The sequence below is a fragment of the Copadichromis virginalis genome, linkage group LG19 (genome assembly GCF_057382275.1).
Source record: "Copadichromis virginalis isolate Kocher_CV1m ecotype Utaka linkage group LG19, C_Virginalis_male_GT1.1, whole genome shotgun sequence".
Taxonomy (NCBI): Eukaryota; Metazoa; Chordata; class Actinopteri; order Cichliformes; family Cichlidae; genus Copadichromis; species Copadichromis virginalis.
The window spans coordinates 24,897,128-24,909,965 of record NC_140636.1 but is presented as its reverse complement, the minus strand read 5'-3'; the positions used below and the strand labels follow the sequence as shown (position 1 = coordinate 24,909,965).

The 12,838-nt window shown below is 41.1% G+C and overlaps 1 protein-coding gene across 1 annotated transcript in view; it reads right to left on the bottom strand.

Moving 5' to 3' along the window:
• The window catches only part of fndc3ba (fibronectin type III domain containing 3Ba), a 90,088-nt gene that overhangs the window by 76,299 nt on the left and 951 nt on the right, over positions 1-12,838 (bottom strand). The window lies entirely within an intron of this gene.

Sequence of the window (12,838 nt, the reverse complement as noted above, 5' to 3'; positions counted from 1 at the left end):
ACCTGAAAGCTTTCTTCAGCTTCACCAGTACAGGCTTTTACTGTCTCTACTGCAACACTTTTTCTTTGCAATTTCTGCAATTTTTCTTGCCACATCCCCAAAAGGATGTGCATTTAAGCAGTCCTAGAGAATACCAAAAAAGTGTCCAAGGTTATACTGCGGTCACTGGCTTCAGATTGCTCATAACAAGAGGCAGATGAGAAACTATTAACAGTTTGCAGTTATTCATGTGAAATGCAGGAATGCTGCTCCTCTTAATGTCAGTGTCTGAGGAAATCTTGGACTTTATTACTATGTTGCATAAAAACATCACATGCTTGTCACCGTTTCAAACCTTGAATAAAATCATTCTTTCTCTTTCATTTTCTGTCTGCCTGTATTTATTTCTGTTTCCTCTGAATGCCAGGCATACTGCAGATCACCGTGCAGCCAGAGTGTAGGCAAGTCAAGACTTGGAGCCTGGTAAATGATGGCCTCAGCACTTCTTTCCCCATTCCCTCACTCGCACTCACACTCTCTCTCTCTCTCACACACACACACACACTGAGCATCCTGAGCGAAGCCTTTCTCTTGTGTCATCCTCTCATCCATGTACCCACATACCCAATGCACATATAAGGCCAGTAAAATAGGCAGCAAACTAATGACTCAGTGACTTTAGGTTAGTCTTCACTCTCCTCCCATGTGCCCTCATAAACTGAGGCTTTTTAACTCTTAATAAATTGCCAACTCTAACACAAGATTTTTTAAACTTTTTTCATGGTCTTATGTTACAAACCAAGCAGCCATATATGGTTCCTCAATAAAAGGGTTAATGGAAGGAGTTCTTACATGGTCACTCAAGTTGACAGTGTGCATGCTGACCAACTTCAGATAACTTGAATTGCAAGATATGTAATGTTTTTGCCTAAACTCATCTACTTCTTTTAAGAGCTAATGCACCACAAACTAAATCCTTACACCTTTAATCTGCATGTTGCCACACAGACTACTTGGGTTCCTAAGAAGTAGCTCAGCCCAGGAGTCCAGGATTTGACTCTTTTGCTAGGCGCTTCCTGGAAAGACCCCGCCTTCCTCGCATTCCACGACCCTGTCAAAATACGACCGATGTTTCCAACTGGCTGATGGGAAGCTATTAGCTCTCCTTATAGGCTGTTGCCGGAGCACTGGGCGGGGAAGTAAAAGCTGATCTCCAAGAAGCGGCAGCCCATTCCCAAGGAGAGAATTCAGTTACATAACTGTGCACATTAGCACACACAATGTCAGGAGAGCACCCTCAACACACAGTGGAACACAAAAAAGTGTCTAAGAGAAAGAGAGGTGAAGAAGCATAGGAGGTAGTGCCGAAAAAGACAGACAGGAGAGAAGCTGAGAATGACAAGAAGGGGGGAGAGGGAGGGAGGGTGTAGGTGAGGCATCATTTTTCCTTGGGAACAAAATCAAGAGGAAACGGCTATTTTACACTCAGGTCAGGAGCTGTGGGAGAGGACTTCCAGCCAGGGTGTGTGTGCGTGTGTGTTTGTGTGTCTCTGAGCAAGACAGAGAAAGGTTAATTGGTGGATGGTGGAACATCACTTGCATCAAGCCGTAAGTGGCAAAGCAGTGGAATGAAGAGAACGATGCCAAGAATAGAGCACACCGACAAACACACACACAAACAGCTGAGACAGGCCTGGAGTTTAATGAAAAAAATAGCAATTTTGGTGTTATTAAATACATATAATCTGTTGCTTGTTTACAAAGGGAGGTATTGATAGTAATCTGTTAAAGTAGAGAAGGGCAGCACAGGCGGTGTTAAAGAAGAAGGGGTGGGGGTAGTGATAAGACCAGAGAGGGGAGAGACGAGGAGACTGAATGGGGATGGGTAAAAACAAGGAGAGACGAGGGTTGAGTGTGTGGTGAGAGAAATGTGTGGAATTCTAATTGTGTTATTGCAGCAGAACAAACATTAGTCCTGCCTGTCATTCCGCAGACAGCAGGCTGTGAGAGACTGTGTGAGTGAAAGAGATGGAGAGGGAGAGAAAATTGAATGAATCCGGTAAATTAAGGGTCAAGCCAAGAGTTTCAGACAGGCTCTCCCCTTTTTCCCCGGCTATTTATGAAGGCAGAGTGTTTACAATCAGCTCTGTGTTGCTCTGGGAGTTATGTGTTTGCTGCTAGCTTTAGCACAGCACAGCCCACTCCAGCAGATGTGTGCATCTGCCTGCAAGCCCTCCCTCTTGCAGCTGTACGGCTGTGAGTTGGCCTTGTGTGTGTGATTTTGTGTGTGTGTTTGTGTGCTTGGCCAGTAGGCAGTAAACCCACAGTAGAGGCCTGACAGTCCAACGCCTGCCACGTAGCACCGACGTAACTTCAGAGGAGAGAAGATCTATATCCAAAAACTCTCCTGTGTGTGAGAAAAAAGGTGTATGCGTAAGAAAGGAACTAATAAATGAAATAATGTGGGTCATTGTCTGAGAGTCGAGTATAAACAGAGGCATTGCAGATAGCCATACACAGAAAGACAAAGTGACTCTGTGATACCATTCATCCCAGTCAGATGTTTCCATCAATTACATCACCCAAGACCGCCAATCTCTCGCTCTTGTCTTCCTGCTGAGAGCTCCTTTAACTTAAAGATGTTAGTGGCCTGAAACTGAAACTAAGAATTTTGAAACCCAGTGACAAGATTTTTTTGAGAGCGCAGAAATGTAATTGGCCAGTGTTACATATGATCCATTTTCATAGCTGTATCCAAGCAGCCCTGCAGCCCTGGATTTGCTCAGGCATCCCTCGACAAATGAGAGCACAACAGTTAAATGCAAAAGTGACAGGACATTAGCTTGTACATATAGCCCATCGACTTATTAGTACAAAATAAAAGGGTGATGTTGTAATATATCACTGTGCAAATAGTGCATCTAATAAGTCTGATACACCCACCGCTATGGAGTGGGCATGAATGTATACCACCTCCTTCACGCTCCCTGCAAACCCATTCGAAGCGAACTGTTTCAAGGAAAAGTGTGGAATATTTTCCAACCTGATTATCCCAAAATTGGCCAAAGTTCATGTGCCAAATTGTCATATGATGTCAAAAACAACCAGTTTCCCACTTATACTAAAAATACGTAATTAGCAGTTTCCTTTTTGCCTCAATATAAAATAAACACAATGAAATAATATGCTGACATATATAATAATTTACCAATAACATAATTAAACCAGAGCATTTGAAAAAAGTTTTTTTTGTCCTAAATAATGACATTGAGACATTTAAAAACTGTAAACGTAGATCAGTTTAAAATACATCAGTCTCCTTGATTACAAATAATCATCATGAGCCCTGGAAAAATAAAACATATTGGCGGACGTCTTATAAGAACATTCTGTATTTTGTTGGTGTTTTTGTGTGTTACAGAGGAAGTGGCTATTCTCCCACAAGCACATGAACATGACTCACTCTTCTTCATGCCAGCGCTTCCAGATTTTTCTTCTCCATTTGTCCTTTTCTCCCCTTACTCCTCATCTCTCTTTCCCTCTATCATCCCTCCCTCTCTGCCGTCTTCCTCCCATCCCACAACAGTTAAGACTTTTCCCCATCAGATCCAAAGAAGCTGAGGATTGAGAACTCAGCTCAAGGACAGCTCACAGCAATCTCTTTCCTAACACCTTGGATCTCCAAGGCTCAGTCTGGCCACGCCGGGGAAGGCCAACCTACAGGCCAGGAGACTAAAGGCTGAATTGGTCTGACTGGTGGGCATGACAGGCGTCATACACACAGAGGCCGTCTGGGCGCTGGCTTAACATGGCTAACCTGCTAATGCCCAAGTTAAATGGAAATCAGCAGATTAAAGTCCATCTACTCCTAAAACCCAAAGATTATTAAAGGTTAAGAAATTCTTGTATGTCTTAAGTCTCAAGTCCAGGTTTTGCAAGCAAGTAATCACTAAACCTTATTGATCTTTACCTTTAGGTAAGACTGCATGCCATTTTCAGAAGTGTTTTACTTTGTCAAACAGTTCTAAACGCAAAGACTACAAGAGAAAGACAAAGTCGAAAAAGTGACAGAATAATGAAACAAAGCAAGATAGCGCTGGAGTCAATAACCGACATGCGTTTTATAAAATTATCCACATTGCAGACTTTCAGCAAAACTGATAAACACACTATTTGCATTTCATTTACATCTCAGATCGGCCAAATATTATGCTAGCATGCCATTATAGGACACTAGCTCCACATTCTCATTCATCTCTCATCCACTACCTCCTCTCATTTTTCCAGGTTATTGCCATGTAATGCAGTTGGATCCATGTAATACAGTGCTTTAGCATAAATCAGATTCTTTGCCTGCAGAGCTGGATCTTCTTCAAGTTGACAGATTAGATAGGGCTGGGTGTGTGTTGTATACAACTTTTGCGGTTGCATGCTTTTTGAGGCTCAGCTGCTGATTCGCACGAAAGAATCAGCAGCTAATGAACAGTTAAACTTTGATTTCCGTGCACCATGTACTCCCTCCCTCATCTTCTCATCTCATCCTGGGCCCTACTTTCAGCTTTAACCTATTGCAGCTCTCCCCTGCCCCTGTTCCTCCCCCTCCATTCTTACCTCCCCACACTATTGGCTCAACTTCTCAAACAACCCCTCAGCCTTCAAAAGACGGCCGCCCATTCAGAAGGTTTTGGGTTAGAATGGGGGAGGAGAGCAGCACAGACTTGTGGAAGTTTGAATGGTGGGTGGGAGGGAGGTGTGGGGGGCGGGGTATAGGTCTCTGATTCCCGCTAAATTGTCCCACATGGCTGAGCGTGCTTAGTTTAAACAAACACAGCCACTTCCTCCTCACTGCACACATCGAGCACACAGACAAGCGAGCATGTACATACACACACACGCACAATACACACCAACAGGGTGCACAGGCATGCTTAAACTCCAGTATACACAGCATGGGCACACATGAACATAATACATTGTATACCCTAGCAAGCAGCAGACAATACTCTTATTCTAAAACTCCAGCCAGAAAAGACAAAAAAAAAAATTACATTAAAACCAGCACATTTGGGAATGTGTTAAAAACTGCTTTTAGAGCGCCTGTGCATATTTATACCTTATGACCAATATTACTAACTAAATATTACTTACTTGGCTACTTTGGCAATCAATTATTCAAAAGATTTTTCCATTTTATTTCAATTCATATTTCATTCATATAGCAGGAGTTCACCATAACACTTGCCTCAAGGCTAAAGCACAGCAAAAATGTATTGATTTCTCAATTTTTCTTTCCCATGTTTTTCATATTTAGTGAGTTTGGTCTGGATGTCTGATGATGTCAATGGCAAAATACCTCAATTTTTAAAAAAAAAACGAGTTAGTTGTGATATTTAAACACGCTGAGTGTTTAAACATGAGTATTAACATAATTGTATTTAGACAAGTAAAAATCACTTTTTCTTCTTTTACCAAAGACCTAACTTCTCTGTCTTAAAGACCTCTTAAAGACTATGTATTTCAATGAAGTGACCTACAATCATTGTAATTAGCTCTGCATTACAAACGGCCTATGAAGAGAGGTGAAGGAGGACAACCGCAGAGTCCAGACAAAGAGCGCACATTCAATGCCAGTGGACCTGCTGCCATCCAGACCTGCACACACAGCATGTCTTAGCCACTAATTCTGATCTCCATCGAGGCTGGATGCCATGAGTCTTAATTAAGACAGCCATGCAAAGTCAAGAAGTGAATAATTCTACTCCCCAACCAACCACCACCATCCCCCTATCACACACACACACACACACACACACACACACACACACAGAGAGAAGCCCAAACTCTCATTTGCAGATGGATGAGTGTGTAGATGCAGACAAACCACCAAGAGAGACTCGGATTTTATGGGTCAGGAAAAGCTTGCTCAGTGAGTAGTGTGTAGATGCCTGTGTGGGCGCTGAGATAGAAAAATCATTTAGTCACACCTACACGAGAAACCTGTTGTGTACTTGTGTTTATGAATGTGCATGTGTGTGAGTGTGTGAAAGAGAGAGAGGAGGGAGCGAGTGCACGCATCAGTGTTAAATCCATTAGAGGAAAACTGAATTGGGCTGAAAAATGAGAGAAGACACTTCTGGGAATCGCAAGCCAGTTGAAGGTGTACATACAATCACTTGCTCCCTACGATCAAACACACACACACTTATAACACCCCTCCCTACAGCTTGGGGTCACAGGGTCACATTCCTTCTCTTCAATCAGCCTCAGGATTTCACACACTACTTTGGGGAGGGGAGAGAGGGGATGGAGGGGAGGGGGTGCTGTGTCTGTGGATTTCAGTATGGAATATTTTATTGATTTGTGTGTGATCCTGCTTGCAGGTAAGGGGAAGAAAAGTTCAAGAAAACAGAGGTCTGAGGCCATGTGTGCACAAAGCTTAAATAATTTGAAGATACACTTTTCAATCTTTTTTTAAAAACACCCTCTTAATTACTTATAAGTTATTAAGGTAACTAGGCCAAGCAGTTAAGGATTTCTCATTGTTACAATTTACAGGTGCCATTTGTAACACATAATGAAAACTAGAGTTGTTTTCACGGATATGTCAATGGCCAATATGCTCTCCTCTGATCAGTTTCTCACTGGTCAGGCAGTAGCAGGTCTTACTGCTGCATCATCAGTAGCTTTCGAGGATTAATCTTTCACATTTGAAAGCAAGAGGAAGAGGCCTGCTATGAAAAATGGAAAGAGACATTCCCCTTCTCGTCCCCGTTCACTAAACATTTAGTCAGATCGAGCTTCAAAATAACTGGTGCCATGTCAAATAAGTTGTCACGGTTATTTTAATTTATTAAAACAAACGGTCAAAAAGTCAAGTGTGCACCTTGGAGCAGGAAATATCACAGCTCAGCATTCAACATGACAGATCGTGTTAAAAAGACAGGCTAACCTGTGGGTGTTAGCAGGCTACGTTAGCATCCGTAGCTTGAGGCTTTGAGATTCATCATTTTTACATTTCGCTGATAAATCTAATATTTTTTACTGAGCATTTATTTCCTCCTTTTGCTGAGCCCCAAACTAATGGTGAGCAACATGGCCAAAAGATCACAATGATAACATCAGTGTTTTACAAGCAGTGTGGCCATTTAAGCTTACGTCGAGCTCAGGTGTTGATGAGCGCCAGGATTTTCTTTTCCTTTAAGGAGAATAGCTGCAACTCTCAAGGTAGCCACTGTAAGTTATTAGCCTTCTGCTCGTGTTAGGCATTTTTACACATATAAATCGGCTTGAGAAAAAAAACTATAAAGAAGTTCAAAAACAGGGAATAAGGAGCCAGGAAAGTGTTATTAACTAATACTGATTTACGAGTTCAGCTTAAAATCGTTCATCGCCGTCTCTTTCCTTTTGCTGTTGTTGCACATATGCAGCTCCACTGTTCTGTCTGAAGTTTAAGGAACCGCCCGATCGAAAACTTTCTTGGCAGAAACCTTGCACACGATGACCTTTTGGGGTAAGATCACTCTTTAAGGTCACAATCTACAGTGTGCATATGGCTATTTGGATACAAAGCCTGGCATTTCTAGTCGCACAAATCCCTGCTTCATGGTTTTGCTATGATTTCATTCTGCTGACTAAACATGTTATTTCACGATGCTTTCCACTTTCCATTACTCCAACCACAATGTTTTCTTCCGTTTAAAAAATAACTTCTGACACTTCCGATATAAATAATTCATCCAATGTGTCACAACCAATCAGTTTGCTTAGTTCATGTGATAGTTTGGACGGGGCTGTTTCTTTGTTAGTTTTAATGACAGGATCCTCTAAGAAACGGATCGGAAGTCAAATTAAGATTCCTCCCCTTCACCCTTAAATCTGGCCCAAATATATCCTCCATGTGAAGTGACAACATGTGAAGCACTGCCACACACACACGCACAGTTGCATTAATCATACATACAAATAATGATGGTCACATACAGAGAGACAGGCATACTAAGAAGTCTTATATGAGTTCTAATTTTGGTTCACAACATAAAAGAAACTGAAAATAACTAGTTACAGATTCAGTTCCCCACTTCAGTGCACACACACACACACACACACACACAAGAGAGACTTAGCCAACTGCAGATTTAAGACACTTGAGATAAACACTCAAAATGCTCACAGCCAGGCATAAAAACAGCCATTAACGACTGGCGGAACTTTCCATGGGCCTGCCAACCAGCAACACCAACACGCCTGGCATGCTAATACAAGCACATAAAGTTAACTGAGTGTGTACATTTCATGCATATGTGTTAAATCAAGGCTGTGTCTGTGTCTTTGTGTGCATATATATATTATATATATATGCACAATTAATGTCTTTGGCCAGCTGACTGTGCATGCTCACACAGAGGCATCTCTTCAACAAGCCATTTCTATGGATGATACCGCCTAGGGCCTGTGAAAGGGCAAAAGGAGGGCAGGGTGACCGAGAGATACACACCTCATTTGAATCATTCAAACCTTTTTTTTTTTTTTTTACCTTAGATACTAAGTTGATGATAAATTTGGCAGCCGGCCTTCTTGTTGTGAAACTTTTACCTCTTTGTCAAAATTCTTTGACTCTATCACGTTAACTATTAGTCTGTGTCTCAGCAGGTGAGATGTTTCAATAGCACCAGTTGGTAAAATCAAAGATTTAAGCGAGGGCACAAGTTGAATCATGTGCCAGTATTGCTGTGCATTGAAATGCACGTAAGGTATTCGAATATACGTGGCTCAAATTTCTGCTTGTGGCTCGACTTTAAGTACTGTTCCAGCTTATGCGTCATCTACCCTCATATAGAAATATGGCTGCAACTAATGATTATATTCATTAGCTCTGCTTAAACAAAGAGAGAAGTGAATCATGTTTAACATTGTTCATGTGCAGTGATGCTTGGATATCAACAGAACAGGTCAAATTTTGCTAAGTTACTAAAATGGTACAAAAGCTTAATTAACCATTATAACTTTCTTTAAGTGACTGGTGTAAGGGTCAAGCTAGAGTGTATTCCATGCAGCACATTGGCAGACACCAACACACAACATTCAGTGTGTAAAACATCAAAACAAAGGGGAAATTACTTGTATAGTTTCCAGGTATATGCCTTGAAATAGCTTTTGCCTAACCAGGAGTCTAAAGGGGTTCTGAAAATGACCCAGGGTAACCTATTATTTAAATTACTGACAAGAAAATAACCATCAATCATTTAATTCATTAACGAGCTCCTCGTTTCTTTTAACTGTCAAAATGTAATAAATCTGCTGCATAAGAACAGCAGTTTGTTTTCATTTTTTAAATGCCCTATTAGGTTGTTTAGTTTAGTCATTATAAAGATGTTTACTTAAAAGTGAATGAACACTGTTACTATTTTCTTTGCAAAAAAGCATTAAGAGGAAGTTCAATGACCTTTCATGACAGTCTTTGTAAATATTTATTTCCAAAAATATTTATTCAGTTGCATCACATTTGAGAAATCCTGTCTGTCTTATTTTAGACTGAAACTCTGAGACTGAGATTGTTTGAATTATTTTATCAAACACTACGATTAGCAAAAGAAGAAGCCAAGAGAAGAGGAAAGAAAAATGCAATGGAAAAGGGGATGGGAGGGAGGAGATGGGGGAAGAGAAGTTGAAAGGCTTCTTTCATCTACATCTGAATCAACTGTCAACAATACAGGAAATTATCAAGGGAGACAAAAAAAAAAAGAAGGGAGACGGGATTCTGGAGAGCAAGAGGGGCAGGGAGGAAGGCAAGGAGGACGAAAGAAAGGGCCGAGAAGGGTAAACATTACAGTTCTATGCCAAGCAAACATTAGATGCTGGGATACTTCAACAAAAAGCCACCGTTCATTTGGGAGAGAAGAAGATGGAGCAAGAGAGAAAGAGTGGGCGAAGATGCGAGTGTGTGGCAACAAGCAGAGACACCCAGTCAAAAGCTGGGAAATGGAAAGTGAAAGCATGGAGCGTCAGACAAACAGCTGCTGTTGTTAAATAGGACAAAGCGTTTTTTTCTCATAACACATCCATGCATCTCTTTCTCAGTGTCTGTTTGCACAATATCCTGCAGCAAACACGGGGTTTGACCTCATGAATCAGATGAGTCATTTGTAACTTAATGTAACTGTATATTTGCATACACACTTCATGAAACAAATCAAGAGATGCAGCACACTAAACCTGCACTACAAATTCATCCTGTAGGACATCATTACTCCACACTCGTACGTTATCTTGAACAAAAAGACAGTGTTACTTACAGTAATTAAAAAACCAGAGAGGCAGCAAGGAGATAATCTACAGAAATCCTGCTTTTGCACTTTAAGTGTTGACCTTTTGACCTCACAGTAGAGGAACTCCTAATCACATCCAACTTACAAATAAGATAACCTCTCATCACTGTCAAGGAAATGCACCTCCGAAACAGTAACAGTGAAGGTAGCAATTTTTCTGGGAAGCACACCTGTTGCATTCGGAGAACCAGATGGCAGAAGAGACAGCAGGATACATAGAAACTGCAGACATACAGTAGAGCGGTGAAGCACAGTGCACAGCAAACACACACCAGTTACTAGAAGGAAATATTCAGAGCAAACTGATGTATTTAAATGGTCGGAATCAGTACTATAAATAATAATTACTACTGATTATATGCAGACATGACAAGAACTGCAGATCATAAATGTAACAAATTTAAATTTGCACAGACTGTGCATGTTTTTTTTCTTTTCTAAAGCCTTTGAAGCTGACACACTTGTCTCTTGAACTAAATCACCACTGTGCTGCAACGACTAATTCAGCAAAGCAACAATTATTTTCAAATCTAATCTTGCTTATTTGGTCGATAAAATGTCTACAACTATATAAAAACTATAAAAAAAAGTCTAATGCCTGAAAAACTACAGTAACAGGAATTCATGAGGAGTTTTATCATAAGTTTCTTCATGTTTGCCTCTGTTTCACATGCTCACACACACACACACACACATTCCAGGGCAGCATTGTTTTGTCTATGTAACTCTATAGCTGCATCTGCCTGTGTTCCTGAAAAACAAGAGCTACTTGGTAACACTACCCATTTGATAGCGTGTTCTAGGTTACCAGTCAGACACATAAGTACACACATACAATGGCTAGCATCATCCAGGCTGCCCATTCCCTGACCCCATTTCAACCAGGCATACCAAAGAGTTTTATTAGGCCAGTAGCGAACCAGAGTACTAAGACAAAGAGAATCCTCCTGGCATCCTGAAATCACATGTAACATGAAAGTAACTTCCTTATTGTTCTTAGAATAACCACATTCTGAATATTGGACCCAAAGCTTCTTGTTTTAATATCATGTATGCTTTCTGTGTAGATGCTGGAGAAGTAGAGAAGAAAAATGTATGCCATATAAAAAGAACTTACCAGTGAATTGACATATAAGATATTTTAGCCTCCCTTTTCCTCATTATTTTGGTTGTCACTCATGCAAAAACTAATTAATTGGATCACAGAAGCTGCAATGTTAAAAATCACCCCATGTGTAGGCAGTGACGCACCATCACAGTTAGTGGCACAAAGGTGTGGGCTGCACCTGTGTGACAAATTTAAAACTTACATAAAGTGTTATTCAACCTCTGTTCTTTCTCTGTTTGTGCAAAATACATGGAAAGCTAAAGCAACAATGGTTACCCTCCATCAATGTGACTCCAGTATAACCCCAACCTGACTGTGTCTGCTTAAAGACACACAGAGAAAATGTGAAAATGAGAAGATAAGGATCATTTGATATAAAGTTGCATCAGTTTTAAGGCAAATCCTTGCTACATATATCCTAGGAGTTTCAGCTGTGTACAATGTTGCACATTTAATACAAGCTTCAGGCAACAAGCTGTGCTGAATCTGACACCAATGAAACACAAAGAATAATGCTGGAGCTGTAAAGCAGGATGGTCCCAAATCTGAAAGCCTATCTTACCTTTTAACCTGATTCCTCTTGGGATCTGAGTTAGAGCCAACAGATGCTACTTTCAGCAGAAAAGGCTTTTAATCATGTTAGAGTGCCACACTTTGATTAAAGCTTTACCTGCATCCAGCTGTCCACCTCTCAGCTTACTGTCCACAACTTAACTGTCTGATGCTAAAAGTTTTTGATGCTCTCATGGAAGCAAGATAAATTGCTCATTCAAGCAGCACAGGGAGAATTCCTTCACACTCTAAACCCAAATACACCTTTTCAGCTGGAAGCCGACCTCATTCATCCCCCTCAAAGAAAAGTCAGATATCTTTTTCTTTTTTTTCCGGGGGGGTAAAGAAAGGGAAAAAAATCATGGCCACATCAGCCTTTCACCAAAGGAATGTCACGTGACGTCATCTATTTGGGATCGGATTTCTCCGTCTCCCTTTCCTTCACTTTCTCCCATGAAAAAGTAGAAGAAGCGTACATGTGTGTGATGCGTTGGGTAATCCCCCCAAGCCCGTAACCAATATCATCCGACGTGGACCTGAAGCGCACAACACGGGGAGATATGCAACCCCCAAATCAATGCTCCAATTACACCTCACCAATACTGCCACCACCAGTAATGACATTTTAATGACAACTATTGAGTCCCGTTATTAAACAAGGGGAGAAAAAAAAGAAAAACCTGACAAGCTACCAACGATCCTGCAGCCCAACTCATCTGAAGTTTTCTCCTAATGCGGTGGGACAAGGGCCTATAGTCTTTCTGTAACTACGTGGACGTCAGATAATCGATCGTGTCGAGCAGAAGACCAATGTTTGATTTCCACGTCTGCATCAGAGAGGCTGAGAGAAAAATTTGTCTCCTGCATAAACAGA